Consider the following 21,516-nt stretch of genomic DNA (forward strand, 5'->3'; position numbering starts at 1 on the left):
TTTGTTAATCTGGATCTCTCCCCAGGTTTGGGAAGTTCTCAGTTATTATTTCTTTGAACAAGCTCTCTGCTCATTTCTCCCTCTGGGATAACTATAATCCTGAAGTTGCTTTTCCTAATTGAGCTGGATATTTCTCAAAGAATTCCTTCATTTTTTAAAGATCTTACTTCTGTCTCCTCCTCCACCTGTAGAATTTCTATATTTTTATACTCTAAATCACTAATACTGTAAATCACTATTCTTTCCTCCATAAAATCAGCTCTGTTTCTTAAGGATTCTAGATTATTTTTATTTTGTTTTTCATATCCAGAATTTCTGCTTGATTTGTTTTTTTATAGTTTCAATCTCTTTGGTGAAGAGATTCATTTTATTTCTGAGGTCATTGAACTTTCTGTGTTCTCTTGTAAATTGATGAGCTTCTGTATGACAGCTATTTTGAATTCCCTGTCATTTAGGTTGTAAATTTCTGTGCCTTCAGGGTTGGTTTCTGGAGAATTGTCATTTTTCTTCTGGTCTGAATTGTTACTGCAGTTTCTCATGGTATTTCATTAACTAATCTTTCATTGGGGGCATTTGTGGTAGTATCAGGTCACAGATTCCACCTTTTACTTCAAGGGGGAAGCAGGAGCAGATTTTCTGATCCTACCCTATCTGCTGGGAGCTGTGAGGGTGCTATGTGCACTTGTGCTGGCCTGGGGTGCATTCAGGTCCTGTTTGGACTGTGCTTGGTGGGTGGTGCTTTCTTGCTAGGGTGGGCTAGTGCCACTCTTTGGGGCTGCAGGAGCACAGTGGGCTCTCTCTCCCTGTTGGGAAAGTTATCACAAGCAGGCTAAGGGCTGTCACCTCTTCCTATGGTCACCCTGGGGCGTGTTTCCTCATTTGGGGCTCATTGGCACTATGGATGCTTATGCAGGCCTGGAGTGTGCTTGCCTTGGTGTGTAGATCTGCTGCTGTCTCTCTCTGTGGTCCTGTGGCCACTGTGCTTGGTGGGCAGGCCTTCCTTGCCAGGAAGAGCTAGGGCCACTCCTCAGGGCCACAGGGGCATGGTGGGCTCCCCACCACCACCAGAAAAGTGATCACGAGCAGGATAGGACCACAACCACCTCTTCCTACAGTTGCCTCTATGTGTATTCCCACTTTTGGGGTACTGCACCAGGCTGGAAAGCATTCCTGCATGTGCACAGGGCTACTGGGGGAGGAGAGGGAGTGCTCACCTATCTTACCCACTTCCCAGAAGGCCAGTCTATCCTCCCTCAGATGTATAGCTGTGTGTGTCTCTTAGGCATCCTGTTGTGCTGTGTGGGCTTTGCTGTTGGCCAGTGAATGTCCATTTAGTTGTAGTTCAAAAAGGGGAGAGACAAAGGGAACAGCTCACTTCACTATGTTGCTGATGTCCCTCTCTCATTTTTTATGTTAGTTTAGATATAATTGTGTTCTAGTACTTAGAATTAGTTTCCTCCTTTTGTTTTTAACTTCCTTATTGTGTATAAGTATTTATTATAAGCTATTTCAATCATTTTTGAAATGATTGAGGTGCAATCAAAACAGTTAAAAATACATGAATGTGCCTTTTATAGTTTCAACTTGAGGTAATGATGTTAATGGGCTCTAGAAAGACTAGACAACCAAATGTTGGGATTATTTCACATTGGTACTATTCATAGGGTTAGCTTATGCAATAAGATAGTTCAAACAGTGGAGTCTAGTTCCCCAGAGAGTTACTGGGCTCAAATGTCTATGGTTTAATGCGTCCTTTTTCTCACTCTTCACAATCAACCGTCTAGAAAGGCCCATGCAGAGTTATCCTTAAAAAACTGTCACAGACTTCATCTCTCCATTTTCAATCTGCTCTCCAATTCACCGCTTCCTCCTTTCTACCTCAGAAAGGAGTCTTCATGGAGGAACAAAGTGTTAATTTTGTTATTGGCCAATAGTGGATTATTATCTCACACATAAAAAGTCTCTTTAAGTGGAGGTATTTTTTTCGCTTTTGGTCCTCACCATTACTTTCAGGTATGTTTCCTGAATTATACTTTTGGTGCATAATATTTTTCTTTGATTTTCTTTTTTCTCCCCAAAAGAATTAATCCAAATACATTTCTCCATGTAACATCTTCATTTATATTTAAACTTGCATTTCTTTTGCCCCTTTTAGAATGGAAGTGCAAAGAATTAGAATGATTCTGAGGATGTGATTTTGTGATTTATAATAAGAAGTGTGTATATTTGGTCTTCTTGGCACACAGCTTCTAAAACCATTATAATTTCCTATGTGATAAGAGTATGGGAGCATTTTCTGTTATGATACTTAGTCTTTTGTCCTTGGGTCCTGAGATAATTTCAGTGAGATAAGGGTGAGAGAAGTGTCTTTTGTTTTTCATAACAAGCCCCTTTCAAACACACCAGAGTTTGTGTTAATGAGGTGAATTTTGGAAAGCCTTTAGATAACATAGGATGGGGCTAGTTGGCAGGAGAACTGACCTTGTGACTACAGAGTTAAAATTTTCAGCACCTTGCCCCCACCACACCTCCAGGGAGGGGAGAGGGCTTGGAGGTTGAATTAGTAATCACCAGTGGCCAATGATTTAATCAATCATGCCTATGCAATGAAGCTTCCATGAAAAACCCCATAGTACTGGGTTCAGAGAGCTTCTGAACACGTGGAGCTGCTGGGAGAGTTGAAAACCTGGGGAGGACATGGAAGAGCTGCACCCCTCCCCCCATACCTCGCCCTAGGCATCATCTCTTTCATTTGACTGTTTCTGAGTTGTATCCTTTTATAATAAACCAGGAATCTACTAGGTTGTCAACCCAAATAAAAAAGGTAAACTGAGGCAAACTTGAAATTACCGAAATTGAGTTTTTTCACGGGCAGCAGAAGAATTACAGTTCAGGAAATGCACACTGTAGCAAGCTACAGGTGAGTTCTTTGAGGGTTTGGAGTGGACTGTATTTATGGGAAAGGAGTGCAAAGAGGAAGAAGCCCAACTAGAGTCCAAGCAGTAAGTTCATTGGCTTGAGGATGGGGAAAGAAGCACAGGTAACAACCTGGACTTAGTACTGGCCTCTCAAGTGGGACAAGGCAGTCCTGTGGGATAGAGCCTGTAACCTGTGAGATCTGATGCTATCTTTGGGTAGACACTGTCACAACCAAATTGAACTGCAGGACACCAAGTTGGTGTCCACAGAGAATTAGAGAATTTCTTGGTGGGGAAAAACCCTCACACATGTGGTGGCCAAAACTATTGAGAGTAGAGTGTTTGAGAGGGGATTTTCGTCAGGGGCTGTCTCATTTTAGCCGTTTAATAACTCAAGCATATTTCATTGACTCAGGGATTGCTTGCCTGGCAACTCTTCCATCCAGAGCACAGTAACCGACCTGTAAGTAAGAAAAGATTGTCTCAAGTGGCTAAAATAGATGTGAATCTACTCACTGGATTATCTCACACGTGTTTCAGGATCCTGTCTACTGTTAACTTTGCACACAACTCTCCATGATTTTTGTCTCATTTCCTAGTTCATAAACAGATTAAAGTAGCAAAGTAGAACAAAGTTGTGAGTTGCTTAAGGAAGGTTCATTGAGAAGCTCAAGAAGTTGGTTTGACAGCCTGACAAGGATGGAAGCAGAAAAACCAGGAAAAGCAGACATCTGAATCCAAAAAGCATAGCAATCTCAGGTACATGAGCATAATCACAAATAACCCTCTAAATATCGGTAATCTCTGAGAACAGCATTGCGTTGCTCTAAGGCACGATGTTTACTGTTCACTATTATAGCCCTGAGTTGCCAGAAAAAATGTTATATTACATTCAAGTAGTCTATTTAAAAAGACATCGAAATATTTCCATCAAATTGTTATTATCATCATTTTCTGTGCTTTAAAGCGTCAGATTCCATAAATGGGAAGGTTGCCTGTGTTGCGTGCCTCACTAATAATAACTCATTCATCATCCTTTCTTTATATTTTCATGAAGCATCTAATATGCCAGGCACTGAACTAGGAGCTGGATCCATAGAGGTGGAGAAAGCAAACACCACTGCTGCCCTGGTGGAGACCGCAGGATTGTGTTGGAGACAGACAGTTATTAAACAGGCAAAAAACTCCCCACAAAATCCCACCATAATTCTACTTGTGGAAAAGGCTACAAGAGAAAAGAATGTAGGGGTGTGACAGAGAAACGTGGGGATGGGAATGAGGAGGTAGAGAGTGTGGTTAATTATTTAGAGTCATCAGGGAGGGCCAGAGAACCCCCCAAACAAGATGGAGACAGCAATGTGAAAAGGGAGAGGAAAAGAGATTAAATAACACAAACAGTGGGGAAAGGATTTGAGACATAAAGGAGGTTGACAAAGTAGAGGAGCTGTCAGGAGGACAGTGTGACAGGAGAAGGTCATGCAGAAGGTCAGAGGGAGAATGGAATGACTTGGATTTGAAAAAGGAGCTGGATCGCAGAAGACTTTGCAACCCACAGTGAGGACTTTGGATTTCATTCCAAGTATCATGGGAAGCCTTTGAAGGCTTTCAAGCGTGGCTGCTGGGTGACCAGCTCTAAGTGTTTTTAAATGCTTTAGTTATTTTTGCTTCCCCCTGCTTTTGCTTGTATTGTGGAAATGATGAAGGGCTGCTTCTGCAAACGTGTGGTGCAGAGATAAGTCCAAATTTTAAGGGGCCTAAATGTTAAACAATTTGGGAGATCCTCTTTAAGAAACACAATTCGAATTTGCAAATAGAAAGCTAAAGACAGAGTTGTCCTTGGAAGGGCCCCATGCAAGTGAGGGGCCCAGAGCTTAAGCTTCATTGTGTCACGATATATCCACTCGCTTCTGCTATTGTGGAAAGGGTTTTGTAGAGAGTCCTGGCGTTAGGTGGGAACCAAAGTTGATTTTCAAGTTTGAGAATTGCTTGGCACACTCTCCCCACCATTCTTCCGAAGGCTTGTCTTTTTTTTTCTCCTCTTCTGTCCCTCTATGCAATGCTCCCTGACTCAAACAGCTCAGGTTAAAAACTCTCGAGTTTGCAATTGTCATAGAATTGATTTGGAGTTTTGCTGCTGACCTGTTTTATCCTTCCACAAAATTGAATACAGTATATCCTTTGTAACAATATTCCTCTGAAGAGTCACATGAGTGTATCTGAAATGTTATGGGACCGGGAAATGGAATGGAAAAAAGATGATGAAATTCATTTATGTTAATAGTCACGTTTTAGAGATTCCATTTTCTCAGAAAAAATAAATCCTGGAAATATTCCAGGAGCCTGTTACAGTGATGTTCCAAAGCTTCATTTTTTAAGTTCAAAGACCCTGGAAAGTTCAAGGTGCTGTATTGAGTCAGAGCCCCTGTCTCTTTTCGTTCCACATTCCTCTCTCCTTTGAAAGCTTGCTGAACACTGTTGCATATCTCTTAGCCTATCTGTCAAGCTATTTTACTGTAAGAAATGGTGTCTATTCCACGAAATGCTCTCTCTAAAGAAATAGCACTGTTTTTAATGAAAGAGAGGGAAAGATGAGCTGGCTAATTTATTCTATTCCAAATGCTTTGTAACAAAAGTTGAAATGAATGAGCATGATTGAGTTTGTAGGCCTGCTCTGCAGATATGAAAAACTGCTGGAAACCATTGACTATGGAATGGATTTAATTTACTGCATGGATCTCAGCCCATGATATGCCTGCTTTTTGTTAACTTTCATAAAAGAAAGAAATACAGAGAGCAAGAGCTTTCGGAATGGCTATAGTTAGAAAGAACCAGTGCTTGAAGCTCTAAGATCGTTATTTACATTAGACAATGGAGTATTGTTCTGGAGGAGGGCAAGAGGGGGAGGACGGCACTGTGGGAGTTTGGAGAGTTAGAAAGGCAGACTCATTAGCAAGAACTCAAATGGATTACACCCCATCAAATGGCTTCCTCCGTTGGCAGGAGGGCTTGGAGATGCCATGCAACAACCAAAGGTAGGACTTGGTGTGATGAGTAGGGAGGTCATGAGAATACAGTTACACTCTCTACACTGAGAATATCATCCCTAGATTTTCTCTATGTGACTTAAATATCAAGATGTTTGATATTGACTGGACTAAAGAATGGTAAACGTTGCTCATTCTCTTATCTTTTCTACTCCAACACTGATAGTTCATTAAATGAATATAAAGATTTAAATGTCCTAAAGTGCCACTACACAGGTACAGGTGGAGGACAACCTTCAAGACACCTATTCTTTGTGCCTCAGTTTTCACATTTTGCTTGAACTGCACGGCACTGCGCTACTGAGAACTGTAACCCCAGCCCTCCCGCAAAGTACTGGACTCGGGCATCCTGGATGATTTATAGCAACATTTACTCATCAGGCTTCTGTAAATACAAAGAAGAAGACGGCAGTCCCTGCTCCCTCCCGTAGAGAGTTCAGAATTGTTATTCACGTCTCATTATCACGCCCTTAATCTTCCTTTTTTTTTAAGGTGTTATTGAAACCATCTGGACTGCTTTGAAGTCAGTTTATTTTACTATATTAAACTTTCTCAGATTGTGCCCTTTTTCTTTACGCTATGCCATGTAACATTTGATTAACTCTGGCACAAGTACACCTGTGTTTATAAATCTGACAATTTAGTTTGTAGATGAAGGAAGCCGGAGTCAGAAATTTGTGCCAAATTAATCTATTGGTAGGTTCCAGGTTCTTTTTTTTCTTATTGATATGATTTTAGATTAAACATTTCCCTGTGTGGATAAACTTCTGGCTTTAAGCACTAGCTTATTTAAAGAGACAGTATAGTGATAAAAACATAGTACTTAGAGTCAGAGACAACCAGCTTCAACTATTAGGTCCACATCTTACCGTGTCCTTAGGAAAATTACTTTCTCTCTCTGGGCCCCAGAAGCTTCAATTGTAAAATGGTGATTGTGGCAGACAGCCAAGATGGCTCTAATGATGCTTGCCTCCTGGAATTCACGCTCGTGTGTAGTGTCCTTCCATGTCGAATAGAGTTGACTTGTGTAATCAATAGGATACTGGGGAAATAATGGTATGTGACTTCTGAGGCTAGGTAGTCAAAGACATTGTGGCTTCTGCCTTGCCCTTTCTCTTGGATTGCTCAGTCTAGGGGAAGCCAGGGGCCATGTTGTGAGGATCGTCAAGCAGTGTGAGGAAAGGCCCACATGGCAGGAGCTGAGGTTTCCTGCCAACAACCAGCATCATATGAGTGAGCCATCTTGGAAGCCCATCCTTCAGCCCCAGTGAAGCCTTCAGATGTTTGCAACTCTGGCTGATGTCTTGAGTGCAACCTCATGAGAGATCCTGAGCTGGAAATACCCAGTCAACCTGTTTCCAAATTCCTGACTTAGGAACTGAGTGCGATAATAAATGTTTGTTGTTTTCAGCTGCTGAGTTTGGGATAATTTGCTATACAGCAATAGATAACTGATATAATTATAATGATAGTACTCCCTCGTAGGATTGGTGGGAGGAGTCAATATGACAATGTAAGGGCTTTGCACATAGCCTGGTACATAGTGTTATTCAGAAAGATGAGAGCATTAGTTATGGACAGAACTTGATACTAGAGGACCCATTGTCCTCTCCAGCACTTGTACTCCAAATGCTTTATAGGGGCTCTGTGTTTAGTTGATGAATAATTCCACATTTACAGCAGTCTCCTGAGTGAATGGTTAATGGAGTGGTGTGTCTGATACTTCTTATGTCTTACCTCACAAGCTCTTATCACACTTTTTAATTTCAGCCTTGCTGTTGCTACCAGCTGCAGGGCAGTCTTAGCCTGATGGCACCTGCCTCAGCCGCACAGGTGCCTCTTGCTCAATCCTAGTGCTGCCTTGTGGCACACCCACGTGGACCCTTTCAGCCATTTGGATGCATGTGCGAACCTGGACCCATTGGACTTGGGAATGGGAGGTGGTGGGTAAGTACTCCCCTATTCCACCCCTTGGCTGGATGATGCTAAGGCACTTTCTACATGGCTCCTCGGAGCTGTCCCGTGTGGGATGGAGATCTGCTGCCACAGTGGAGATCTACTCAATAGTGCAGCTTCAGACTGGCTTTCTCTCCTTCGTCTCTCTCCTCCCAGTCTCTTACTCCTGTTCCTTGGGCTCACTGCCTAAAAGAAATTACCAGCTTGCCAGCGCTGCATGTCTCTGGCTCTGCTCCTTGGAGATAACCTTAGGCTGAGACAGATGGCTCTAATAAGAGTTGGCTGAGTGTTGTTTCTTTGGTGTGTGTTCATGAAACCATTACTGTGATACCTGCTTTACCCGCTTTAATAGTTTTCCTCTCTTCTGAGGACAAGGTCTCAGACCTCTCACATGGTGGCAGAGCACAAACAAGTGCTGCCCACACTTTCAGTTTCCTCTCCCAATTTGCTGCCCCATCTGTTCTCTACCTTGGCCTTATTGGGCTCTGTTCAATTCGTTTTACTTGACAGTCTCTCTTTAGCCTCTGAACCAAGAGCCTGCTGTTTCCTCTTACTTTGCTTGGCCAATTGTCACTTATCATTCAGATCTCAGCCTGAATACCACATCCCCAGGAAGGCCTTGAAGATGTCGCTTTAAATATCCCCATATCAATCTGAACTTCTCTTTTCTTAATACCTCTTGCATGTATAAGTATTGTCTTAATGTTTACGTTTCTTTCTTGAGTGTAAACTCTATGAGGGCAGGGACTATGACTATCTTGTTCTCTATTGCTTAATGTTTGGCTTAGAGAACAATTTAATAAATTGAATGAAAGAAGAAATTTACCTAGGCAAAATCCACTTGGCTGATGATTTTCTGTTTCTTTTTTTTTATATGCCTTAATCTATCCTTTTAAAACAGGAATCACATCTAAAAGGGCCTCCTCAAGCTGCTGAAACAAGGCATTACCTTAATAACACAAATGACAAATTTGTTGGTAGTAAAAGGATTTACTTTTACATTTATTTACTTTTCATCACTTTACAAAAGACAGTATCATGGGCTCACGTTGACTGACAAGATCCTCCAGTACTTTAGAATCTAATTCAGTTTACAAAATTTGATTGACAGACAGCTTTTAGAGATTTATTGGGTAGAGTCCACCTCTGCTTAAGTAAAACTTATGGTTTCAATTCATGGAATCTAAGCTCTACTTCAATAGAAAAGACTTTTTGCTTCCAATATGTGTAGAAAGAGCTCTCTACTGATGAGTTGTTAGGAAACAGATGTGCCCATCCCAGGAAATCTAGTCATTTCATACACAGCAACACTATTAAGACGTCAGAGGGTTACATCAGGATTCTGCTTATATCTTTAAGGATAGAGAGTCTTTTATGAATGAGATCATGCTTCAAAATATATTACAGTCTAGGACCATCTTGTATTAGTTGGCATCAGATGGTCTAAATTTGTAAACTAATACTCAAAATCTGGAATTATATCATGCTAGAGGTAAGAAACCTCTAAATAATGCTGTATTTTGAATAAGAGTCATTGGTGAATACGTTTGCACAATGGACGTCACCTCTTGGTAGATCAATAACGCACAAAGATAATTCCCTTGGTATTTTACAAAGGGGTGTATATAAGTTTATCATGTCTTTCGTAATTTTAAAGATCATACACTGTATGTGTCAAGGAACCATCTGTTCACTCAACAGATGTTTATTGAAGGCCTACTAAGTTCCAGACGCATTAGATATAGCAAAAACAAAATATATCTTAGCATGTTCTCTTCAAAAACAAATTTTGCCATGGTAAAGGGCTTTGCGAAAACTCATGGAAAGGAAACAGTTGACATCATTGGGAATTAGTGTTGGTCAGGCTACAGGAAATTGTCAACAGATCTCCCACAGTGTTTTCTGAAGAACTAGGATCTTCCAACGAGGAAGCTGTGTCATGTATTTCATCTAGATCCAGCTGTTAGAGCAGCTTATTTCAAGGCTAGAAATGTTTTTTTTTTTCTCTAAGGAAATTGAGATACCATTGAACTTAGCTAACTGAACTCACTTCTCACTCAGCCACACAGGTTCCCTCTGGAGTGGCTGATCCCTCTTTCTTCTCCCTGAGTCTCTGGAGAGATTCAGCTACATATAGTGAATTGTTGCTAAAGACCAGAAAATAATCATGTACAGAGAAGACAAAGGCTACAGGCAGTTCTAGAAATTAAGGACAAACCACATTTTAATACAGATTTGATAAGGCAAAATACATTAAAAAATTAATTTCTAGGACAAAATGGAAGGGATCTCGAACGTGCACTCTTGATCAGCGGTTCTCAAGCTTGGGTGGGCATCTGAATCACCTGTGAAACGAAAATTACAGAGGCTTCAACTTAACTGCAGCAATTCTGATGCATACTCAAGTTTGAGAACCGCTCACCCAGATATTAAAATCCATTTGGTGATGACTCCCTACCATACTGTCTCAAAGATTCCCAAAGTCATTGGTTGAAACAGCAACTTTCTGTGGTGCCTGAAGTGGAATCTTTTTATTTTTAGAAGGCTGTATAACAAATAAAAGCAAAAATAATCACAAAGTTACAGCATTGTAAATTTTTGCTCCTTAGTAGATTATGTTAACTAAGGAGGTTGTATATGACTATGGGTGCTGTGGTTCAATCTTAGATCAAAGATTCCTTTGATTAATTGAGAAACGCTACAGAGTATTTTCATTTGTTGTTATCTAACACAGCAATTAGGTGCTGAGTTTGGACTCTCAAATCATTGTCTATGGAACTAGGGATCTTTAAACCTTAAAAGAGTTTTTATTTAAAATCTCTATCAATAGTATATGGAATCAAGTAGCCATTGGGGGTCAGGGACTGATTAACACTGTTAATCAATTAACAGTAAGTCAATAAAGTGTTGATTATCAACTAACAATTAACGTAACTGAATTGTGTTAATGGGACTGCTACTGCTATTGGGTAAAGCCAATGATTGAATGGCTTAAATACAAAGAAAGTCTAGTGGGTTTTGTTTTCTCTCTTTTGAGTGTTACTCAATTTAATGTATTTATCAACTAAAAAACAAATACCTTTAAAAATACTAAATTACATAAATCCTTGATTAGCCACATTTGCAAAGATTTCTTTCCGAAAGATAGTGGGAGCAATTTTTCCTCTGATACTTTCTCCCAACATTCTGAACTTGCTGTATAAATTGTATATTTTGCAGCACATCTTTTTTTTGTTAAAATTATTTGAGTTTTTCTTTACAAAAGGTAGTGGAAATTTACCAGAGTAAATCATAAATCATTGTTGCAGTCGACTACAACAAACTTGAATTGCACAACAAAATGCACACACAATTAAAGAAAATAAAATTTGGCAGGTCTAGTTATTAAGTAAAGTTTGGCCCCGAGGAAAAATGAAAAGTAATTTATGAGTTGAGTTGTATATGGTGTAATAGAATAAGGCTTTGAAGTACTAACAGAATTTAGAAATTCTCACAGTCCTTGTCTAAAGCAAAAAATCTCTCTCTTTTGCAGTGTTTTCTTGAATTAGAAGCCTGTGTTTACCAGCTGCTATAAATCGCTTTTTCCTTTTTTATAGTGTTTGACACTATGATACCTTAAAGTGGGTGTTGCTTATCTTGTGGGTGGTGGTGAATGTTGGTGAATCTGGGAATGGATTACAGCCATTTAACAACTGTTTGCAAAGGTTCCAGGGTTCTGGGGAAGGAGCGGAAGTATTAATTTAAAAATAGTTCCCAAACCAAAAAGAAGAGGGAAGAAAAAAGCAATTTATTGCTTAATCTGTTTGGATTACCTCTAAGGAGATGAGTAATGAATGAAATTCAGGATCAGCACACAGGAAAGGCTCTCAAGAGACCATCTAGACTCCAGGCCATCTTCCTCTCTCACAGAACTCCTCCTGAAACTTTTTAGAGAGAAAATTCTCTGCCCTTTTCTTAAACACTTTAAAGGAAAGGGAATTAAGAAACTGTCTGAATAATCAGCGCACTGTCTGATAAACTTCATCATCAAAATTGTTTTCTTTGAAATTTTTTTTTAACTTCTCTGATTGCAATTTGTATTTTCTTAGGACCTATAGACTCAGTGATTTTACATCTTGGCTTTATAATTTATTTTCCTATTTAAAAAAATTTGGTCAAATTTATTTTTAATTCTAAAACACTTTGCAAAATCACTATACTTTGCCCTAAAATTTCAAGTCTTATGTTAACTTAGCCATGGTATTTCTTTAAGTCATCAAGAAACACATCTCTATTGTCATTGATACTTTTTTCTGGTGAGGAAGATTCACCCTGAGCTAACAACTGTTGCCAATCCTCCTCTTTTTTTTTTTTATGCTTGAGGAAGATTAGCCCTGAGCTAACATCTGTGCCAATCTTCTTCTACTTTACATGTGGGTTGCCTCCACAGCATGGCTGATAAGTGGAGTAGGTCTGCACCCAACATCTGAACCTGCAAATCCTGGGCCATGGAGGGTGCGGAACTTTAACCACTTGGCCACGGGGCCGGCTCTCTATTGTCACTGATACATTTTAAACTATTACTGGGAAAAGTTTTCCAGTAACATTTTTTATGTCATCCGTATATCTTTCAGAGTAATCATGAAAGTTTAATCATAAAATTCAGCTAAGATGGTCCTGTGAAGGTAGGATGAATCCTCTGTGTAGCTCTCCAACTCCAGTGTTACATACAGGAAGAAAAAATAGTTCTAAACAAGAAATCTGCTGGGCTGTCCCCATGGACTGGTGGTTAAGCTCAGCAAGCTCTGCTTTGGTGGCCCGAATTTGCTTCCTGAGCATTGACCTACACCACTCGTTGGCAGCCATGCTGTGGCAGTGACCCACAGACAAAATAGAGAAAGACTGGAACAGACATTAGTCCAGCGTGAATATTCCTCAAGCAAAATGAGGAAGACTGGCAACAGATGTTAGCTCAGGGCGAATCTTCCTCAGCAAAAAACATAGAAATTTGTTTATGCAACTCCTATAAAGAATATAAATGAATATATTGCACACTCTGGTGAGCAATTTCAAAAATTTCCTTATTGAGGGGCCAGCATAGTGGCGCAGTGGTTAAGTTTGCACGTTCTGCTTTGGGGGCCTGGGGTTTGCTGGTTTGGATCCTGGGTGCAGACCTATGCACCACTTGTCAAGCTGTGGCAGGTGTCCCACATCTAAAACAGAGGAAGATGGGCACTGACATTAGCTCAGTGCCCATCTTCCTGAGCAAAAAGTGGAGGATTGGTGGCAGATGTTAGCCCAGGGCTAATTGTGCTCAAAAAAAATTTTTTTTCTTATTGATGTACTGGGATTGAAAACAAAATACATTTCCTTTTCCTTACAACTCCCACATCGCAGGGCACGGCTCGCTCACCTTATTGCATTTCAGCATGTTAGGACAGCAGAATTTGTCACTGCCACTTGGCCCTTTACCTCAAGCTACTTTGAAAGCCAGTTGTTGCTGTCGTAGAAGATCAGATTTTCCTTGGTGAGCATTTTTGTCTGGCTGTGGAATGGGTGGGACTTCTCCTGGGAACAAATATTTCTTCTAATTTACTTACTGGGAGGCCCATTTTTCTTTACTGCTGTGTCTGGATTGAGGCAGTGTGAGGAATTTCCCTGGGCCTCGTATTTGCCTCTATTCTAAAGAGTTGCCTGGTGGCCAGGAGGCTTGTCACTGCTGCTCCTCCTTGCTCTTATTCCATCTCCAAGTATTGCAATTTCTCCCCTTGATGAAAACTTTACATAATTTACACACAAATATTAAAATTGTTTGACAACTTACTACTTAAAATGCTCATCTACTGGGCAATATCTCTGTAAATTTTGGTATATGTTTGTGGAATATTATGCAACCAATAAAGAGTTTATAGTAACTTGGAAAAATGCTTACGTTAATCTATTCAGGTGGAAAAGCAGGGTGCGAAATTGAATATGTGTTATGACCATAGCTAAGTTAAAAAAGAATTCTGCTTCCTTCTAAAAAATTTACACCTAAAAAAACCTGACAGAAAGTTACTAAGTCCTGGTTGACAATGAGTGGTAAAACTATTGGCAACTTCCTTTTTTCCATGTTAATTGTTGTTAAATATTTTATAATATGGTATCATTCTAACACCGTAAATAGAAATTCAATACTTTCCCTTTTAAACAAAGCAAACTAATCATTATGAAATTCCTTTTTGCTTCTCCATAATTTGAAATAACAATTCCTCATTCTATAAGTGGTATTGGTAGATGGGAGAAAAAGAGAGGAAAAAAGGTACATAAATAAAAGGCATGTTTTAGTTCACCTAATTTCCTTAGAAGCGTACAGACTAATACATACTTAATGAATAGCTAAATGATTGAAATGATTCAGTAGAAATCTGGTGTGACTTCTTTTTTTAAGTCATTTCACTTTCCAATCCTAGCTCTGACAACAGAAAGTATAGTTTTTAATAAAACCATTTATGAATGTAAATATAGAAAAGCCATTGAAAACCTTAATCTGAAGTAGTCTTTTTCTCTTGTGATCATCAGATTTTAATCTAGGAAAAATTCTTCAGTTCAGAGATGTAGAAATTCCTCCTCAGAGAGCAGAGTGACGCCATAGTGAGCAACAGCGCTGCCTCTAGAATGCACAGCTCCAGATGGTCCCTGAGTGCCCTTCCCCCCATGACTGAGTCTCCCAAAAGTCAAACTAAATTCAGTCTGCTTTGGTCTGGAACAGCTTTAGTTTTGCACTGCTTTTTCATCTGACAACTCAAAGTGTAAGAGCAAAGAATGTGAGAAGAACCGTTTTCCATACGTCTGCTCTGCCAAAACTAACATGAGTTGGCAAGTGAACCCCCAAAGCAATTTAGAAGTCTGCAGTCCTGGGGCAAGGCCCTCTCTCCAACATGAATCACTTGAACTGCGCGCTTGCAGACAATGACCATGTGCTGTTTGCACCAGGGAATGGGAAGTGATCTTGGGAAAGGATATTTCCAAAAAGGCAAATATCCACGCACAGCTAATGGAGAGACCTTGCGGGAAACAGCGCCTCATTTAGCAATTGTGCTTCTTTTCCCCCTTCGGACTAAGGAAGGGGATGGGCATGTCGTCAAGCTTCCGTTTTTGTTTGTGTTGTAACACTGCTCTGGGGGCTGTTTACCCAGGCCTTTATTCTTTACCACAGGACAACTATTTTGGCCAGTTGGAAAAAACTTTGCATTTTCTGTCTCTTTAAAAGATGGAGAATAAGAAGAGTATTTATTGAGAGAAATGTGACATACCTCACATTGCTCTGTGTTTGGCAGTTTCTTGGTAGGCTATTCAGCCTTGGGATTTCTGCAACTGAGGCCAAGACTATATCAACGATTGTAAAGGCGTATATTTCTCTGTTACGGTCTTAAACAATGCCGTCTGCATTTCTGCCCTCATGGAAGCTTTGTAAATTAAAATAAAGTGCAGTATTTATTTCTATATTGCCTTTAAAAACATTTGAAAACTCAAGAACTTACAAAAATGCTTTTCAGATATATTGTAGCATGTATTTCTTATAATACCCCTTTCAGAATATGTATCATTATTTGTATTTTAAAGAAGGAAAACTGAATTGCAGCTAAAAATTCACAGTACAGTGTAGTCTTCCCACAGCCTCTGATCTCAAATTCTGTGTCCTTTTCCCTTATCCCCTATGACTTATGACCCTCTGCTATAGAGACCCCATTCCATTTACAGAATAAAAATTCATTAAAACTTTTTTCCAGTTTTATTGAGAAATAATTGACCTACATCACTGTATTAGTTTAAGATGTACAGCAGGATGGTTTGATTTGCATGTATTGTGAAATAATGACCACAATAGGTTTACCATCCATCAGCTCATATAGATACAATGAAAAGAAAAGAAAAATAATTTCCTCTTGTGATGAGAACTCTTAGGATCTGCTCTCTTCACAACTTTTCTGTATATCGTACAACAGGATTAACTATAGCCATCATGTTGTACATTCCATCCCTATATATCTTATAACTGGAGGTTTGTCACTAAAACTTTTACACTTTGTGTAACAAATCTCTTCTGAAATTGTACTTCATTGCTTGTGTGAGGCTCTATAATCTGCATCTTACCCATAAGGGAAGGAGTAATGGAGCAATAATAACTAGAAATTTCTCCTGTGATAGTGTTTTTTGGTAGACTCAGTTCATTTTGCCATGTTTAAAACCTGGAAATACTTATAAAATGGTGGTTGAATTCAAATAATGGTTTTTGTTAGAAATATCTACTTGTTCTGATTCAATTCATTTTTTTAAAAAGTGCATTTATGAGCATAGACTTAGTAACACAGAATTGTGGTATTTTTAACTCAGGTTTTGTATTTGCCTGCTTAGGTAATTTTTTAGCCATCAGAAAGGAGAGCATTAGCACTGAAAGAAAGCTCTGTGCTCATTCATTTATAGTTTTCATAAGACATTCCATGGTTTCCGTTCTTGGTAATGAACTTTAGATTTTGACGGGGTCAGTAATTGCTGGATGTTTCACTGTGATATTGTTCCCCCCTCCACCCCCAACTCTAGGAAACTGGCACAAATGAAAAAATATGATGCTGTTTGTCCGTCTTATACTATACGACTCTTCAACACCATTTTTTTCATGACTTTGCTAATTCACAAAATATTTATGGAGAACCTACTGTGACACCTGGACACAGAAGAGTGAGTGACTTGCCCAAGATCTCATGGTTAATAAGTGGCATGGTCACAGCTTGAATAAAGTCTATCTGGTTACAAAGCCACACACTTAATTGCTAAGCCATTATGATATGTGCTGTGCATGTGTGCACGTATGTGCGTGTGAGAGAGAGAAAGAGATATTAAAAGAACACATAGGACATAGTCCTCCCTCTCCCAATCTTTTCAAAGGGCAGCACGTTGGGAATTATGCAGTCTTCTGTATGAGCTCATTGTTATCTGACCATATATCTTCGTTATTCCCTAATGCCAAGAAAATATGGCTTGGTAGCATTTCAATGGGGGAAGAGAGATGTGTATAAGTGAGAAGAATCATTCTTTGTGAGAAAAGAGACATTTTCTTATTGACCTTTATTTTCTGAATTTTGACAAGTACTTAGTCTTTAATGTTCAAAAACTTAAAGGATACAATGAGTTAAAAAGAATTCTTTTAAACTTAAAAAATGTTGGAAACTAATTTCAACAACATAGAGTGATCTTCCCCTCTGCAAAGATATTAGTGCTAAGTATTATGGAAAGGAAGTAATAAAAAGTGTGAACCTACTCTGAGGTATTGCCTTAAATCTGGTCAATTCAGGGCAAAAGAAAGAAGATTGGACCTAAAAAAGTGTGACCCTTAGTCTGATCCACAGATTGGTACTGCTGCTCAAACTGATTGTGAATAGTTTGTGGCTAGATAAATACAAAAATTGAGAGTGTTTGGAAATTTTGGCATAACTGAAAGAAACTTGACAAGATAATTTTGTCTGTTGAATCTAATGACAAAAACAATAGCATTTGTATTTTCTTATTTTTTGTTTTTCTTCTTTTCTTCCAGCTTTATTGAGGTATAACTGGCAAATAAAATTGTGTATATTTAAAGTGTACAATGTGATGATTTGACATACATGTACCTTGAAAAATGATTACTATAATTAGATTAATTAACACATCCATTACCTCACGTTATTTTATTTTTTTGGAGTGAGAATGCTTAATATTTACTTTCAGCAAATTTCAAGTATAGAACATAGTATTATTTTATTTATTTATTTATAAAGATTAGCACCTGAGCTAATATCTGTTACCAATCTTCTTTTTGTTTTTTTCTTTTTCTCCCCAAAGCCCCCCATTACATAGTTGCGTATTATAGTTGTAGGTCCTTCTAGTTGTGCCATGTGGGATGCTGCTTCAGAATGGCTTGATGAGTGGTGCCATGTCTGTGCCCAGGATCCGAACTGGTGAAAGCCTGGGCCACCGAAGCAGACCATGTGAACTTGACCACTCAGCCACGGGGTTGGCCCCAGCATTATTAACTATAGTTGCCATGCTATACATTAGATTCCCCAGAACTTACTCATCTTACAACTTATGGTTTGTACTCTTTGACCAGCATCTCCCAATCTTTCCCACCCCCTAGCCCTGGTAACCACCATTCTACTCCCTCTTTCTATGAGTTTGACTGTCTATTTTAGATTCCACATATTAATGAGATCATGCGATATTTGTCTTCTTCTGTCTGGCTTATTTCACTTAGCATAATGTCCTCTGGGTTCATCCATGTTGCTCCAAATGGCAGGATTTCCTTTTTTCTCATGGCCGAATAATATTACATTGTTTATGTATACACACCACATCTTCTTTATCCCTTCATTTGTCAATGGACACTTAGATTGTTTCCATATCTTGGCTATCGTGGATAATACTGCAATAAACGTGGGTGTTTTAATTTTCTTTTTCTGGTAATTCATCTTTATTTTATTTTATAAAAATATCTGCCTATTTTGGATGAAATTAAAAAAAACAAACTGGTCTTCTACCATAGATAGTTTGAGAACACTACGTTAAACCACAATCAAGTCAGGTTTGTTATTAAAATGAAAAGAATGTATTTTTAAAACACTTTGAGTATAAAATACCAATTTAAAATTAAAATTAAAATATTTAATTTAATTAGAAATTAAAATATGTAAATTATAGCCTTAGGTAGTTTTCAACCCTTGGTCAACTAGGTGAGTAGGATCCAAAGGATTTTGGAGATTTGTAATTGCATGGAGGCAATTTTTGCTTAATTCCAAGTGAGAAATTTTGCCAAAAATTTGGGAGAGGGCAAGCCCTACCAACTAGCCTAATAGTCAAATATCTTTGCAAAGATATCGTGAGGCTATCTTTGCTCAGTCTCTCACACAAGGAATTACTGTATAACCATCTATTCATTCATTTATTCAGTGACTACCCAGCACCCAGTAAGTGCCCAGGGCCATTCTCTGTGTATTAGGATATGCTTCAGGAATAATATAAGGGGTTGTCTGCATACAGACAAACACTCTTGGAGATGATTTAAACCTAAAGCCTTTGAGTTCCTTCCATAACCCTTAAAGAACTCAGGCCCGCTGAGCACATTTACAGAATGTTATGTGACTGGACTTCAACCGTGCTTGCTCTATTTTCCTGGCCCCATTATCTGTCATCCCAGTTTTCTCAGTCCTAATTCTGGAATAGACCCAGAAGATAACAAATGGGTCAAGACAGTGGGAATCCCAGAAGTGCAAAAGCTAAAGCTGGGACATAATTGTGGAGGCAGCCTCCACCACAAAACTAATTGGCTTTGGCAAGTGGACCTGTAGGTTGGTGGGTATGAGACCCCTGAGGACACAGTGACCTACAGGAACACCAAGGTCATTTTAACATAAAGATAGCAACGGACGTGTAACACAGAAATTGAACAATCAAGACCTTATTGCTGAATCAGCCAGTTTGATTCTCTAGTTGGAGGGGGAGAGCAAGACTACAGTGAAATTCCTGCTGGCATCCCGTTTGGTAAAGTGTAACCTCTGACATTCCACTGCGTGATCTTTCAGGAGTTCTAAAGACACAGAATGCCTTTAGAAAGTAACACAATCTTTCCTTTTCATTTTTACTTCCTTTTATTTTATTTCTCTTGATTTAACATTATTAGGTTTGTTGTTATCATAAAAGAGAAAGTTTCCGTCATAGATGTCATTCATGTTGCCAGGTTGTAAAATAGTCTATTTTACTGATGGATGTGCAGATAGCATTGAATGGGGGAGGCCTAATCATTCAATCTCCATCAGCAATTAGGCGGGATTCATAAACAAGAACACATGTTGAGACTGAGGTATTGACTGGAATAGCTAGGTACTTCTTTAGCAAGGTTTACAGAGTCTTGATTTTTCTTCATGTGGTGTGTATGGGAGAAGTTGGGGAGGTCAAGAGAAAATAAGCACAAGTCAAAGGGAGACTTGTAAAATAAACAGCAACATCTGGCAAATGACTTCCTCCCATGTACATAGGAAAGGCTCTTATTCAGGCCAGTGAATGAGAAATGTTTTTCTTGGCAGTGTGTTAGTTTCATGTCCATCAGATCTGGGAATGAGGTTAACTTTTTTTCTCTGGCTGCTGGTGTGGATTCTAAGGCCTGATGCTCATAACAGCAACCATCCATTTGTCCGTTCTTAAGAATCATTAAGTTTACTTTGAAATGTTTTCAAAAGATATTTAACCATTAAAGACCGTATAATTCTTCATAATCTAAACTTTTGTTTATCTTCCTAGTGAACTATATTATTTACATTGGGGAGGTCTAGTATTGTATTTCTCTTTGCTCCATTAACAAAAAGAACATTAAATTCTAAAAATTCACTGTATCACTTCAAACATACCAATATGGTAGAAGCCCTCTGTAATTTCTTGATCCATAACTATTCACATTAAATGATTAATGAGAAATTTATCCTGCAATGACTTATAGTATGTTATTCTTTATCTCATCACTGGCTTTATAAAAAGTACTTTCAGGCCTCTCTTATCAAAATAGACATATTTTTATTGTTTTCACAGACTACAAAAAGAAAAACAGGCTTCTTATGCATTAAAAAAAGAAACAGAATTTTATAAAATAGAAAACTTTAGAGTCTCTCATCCAAGCCACAGTGACAATTCCTTAACTTTCTACAATGCAGAAATGAAGTATTAATAAAGTTATTATTTTCATACGGCATTCACTATTTTTAAGTTAATATAAAGTTAGCAAAACTCTCCAATTCTGTCGTGAGAGTTCTGTAGTTAGCTCCTTCTCCATGCGATGGCGATTGAGAAGTGTTCTCTTTGTTATGGGGAAGAGGATGGGATAGCAGTACGCTCCTCTGGAGGGTGAGTGGGATAGAATTCCACTCAGTTTCCCGTCTCCCAGCTCGTCCTTTCCTCCCTCTTCTCAGCTGTTGCCATTTATGAAAAGCAGATGGAAGCAAAGCGATTTACCTATGGAATAATTATATTTTATGTTATGGGACTGTGGATGCCTCAGTTTGAGGATTTTTATGACAATGCTATTTTTTTTTAGGTGCAGGCCATTCACATGGTGAAACCATCTGCTTTTCTGAAGCCATGTACTTCTGGGTGCAGGACTCTCAGAAAGGCTCAAGGACTTCAGGTGGGAATCTGTGTCCATGATCTACAAGGGAAAGAGAAAAATCCTGGGATTTCCAAAGGGGGAAGATACCCGAGTAGCAGTTATCCAAATAGAAGGCCTACCAGGAATTAAGCCATCTGTGGAATATTGCCCAACAATCTTGTATGAGTGAGAAAAACTGTCACAGACATATACACTTAAATACGCCACTCCCACCCAAAGTTGTTCTAGAAAAAACAGTGTAAGGAAAAATAATTTACCTTCTTGAAAAGATTACAGTGGGATTTAGAGAAGGGAAAGGCTATCTCTACTTAGTGACACAAGGAGTAACTTTTGAGTTAGTGATGATAGTGGATAGCGGTGGTCGTAGACAATGTGGCAGAGTCCCCTGTGGGGAGGTAGTCATGTTCAACAGTTGATTGCTTTTTAAAATGATGAGAGGCCCTGTGCT

General features: G+C 39.0%; 1 long non-coding RNA gene across 1 annotated transcript; it reads left to right on the forward strand.

Moving 5' to 3' along the window:
* Positions 1-5,841: 5,841 nt before the first annotated feature.
* On the forward strand, positions 5,842-21,132 carry LOC138923296 (uncharacterized). Its single transcript, XR_011436759.1, has 3 exons — positions 5,842-5,950; positions 7,733-7,909; positions 20,997-21,132. It is a non-coding gene; the product is annotated as an uncharacterized lncRNA (long non-coding RNA).
* Positions 21,133-21,516: the final 384 nt, after the last annotated feature.

Source organism: Equus caballus, chromosome 2 (assembly GCF_041296265.1).
Source record: "Equus caballus isolate H_3958 breed thoroughbred chromosome 2, TB-T2T, whole genome shotgun sequence".
NCBI lineage: Eukaryota > Metazoa > Chordata > Mammalia > Perissodactyla > Equidae > Equus > Equus caballus.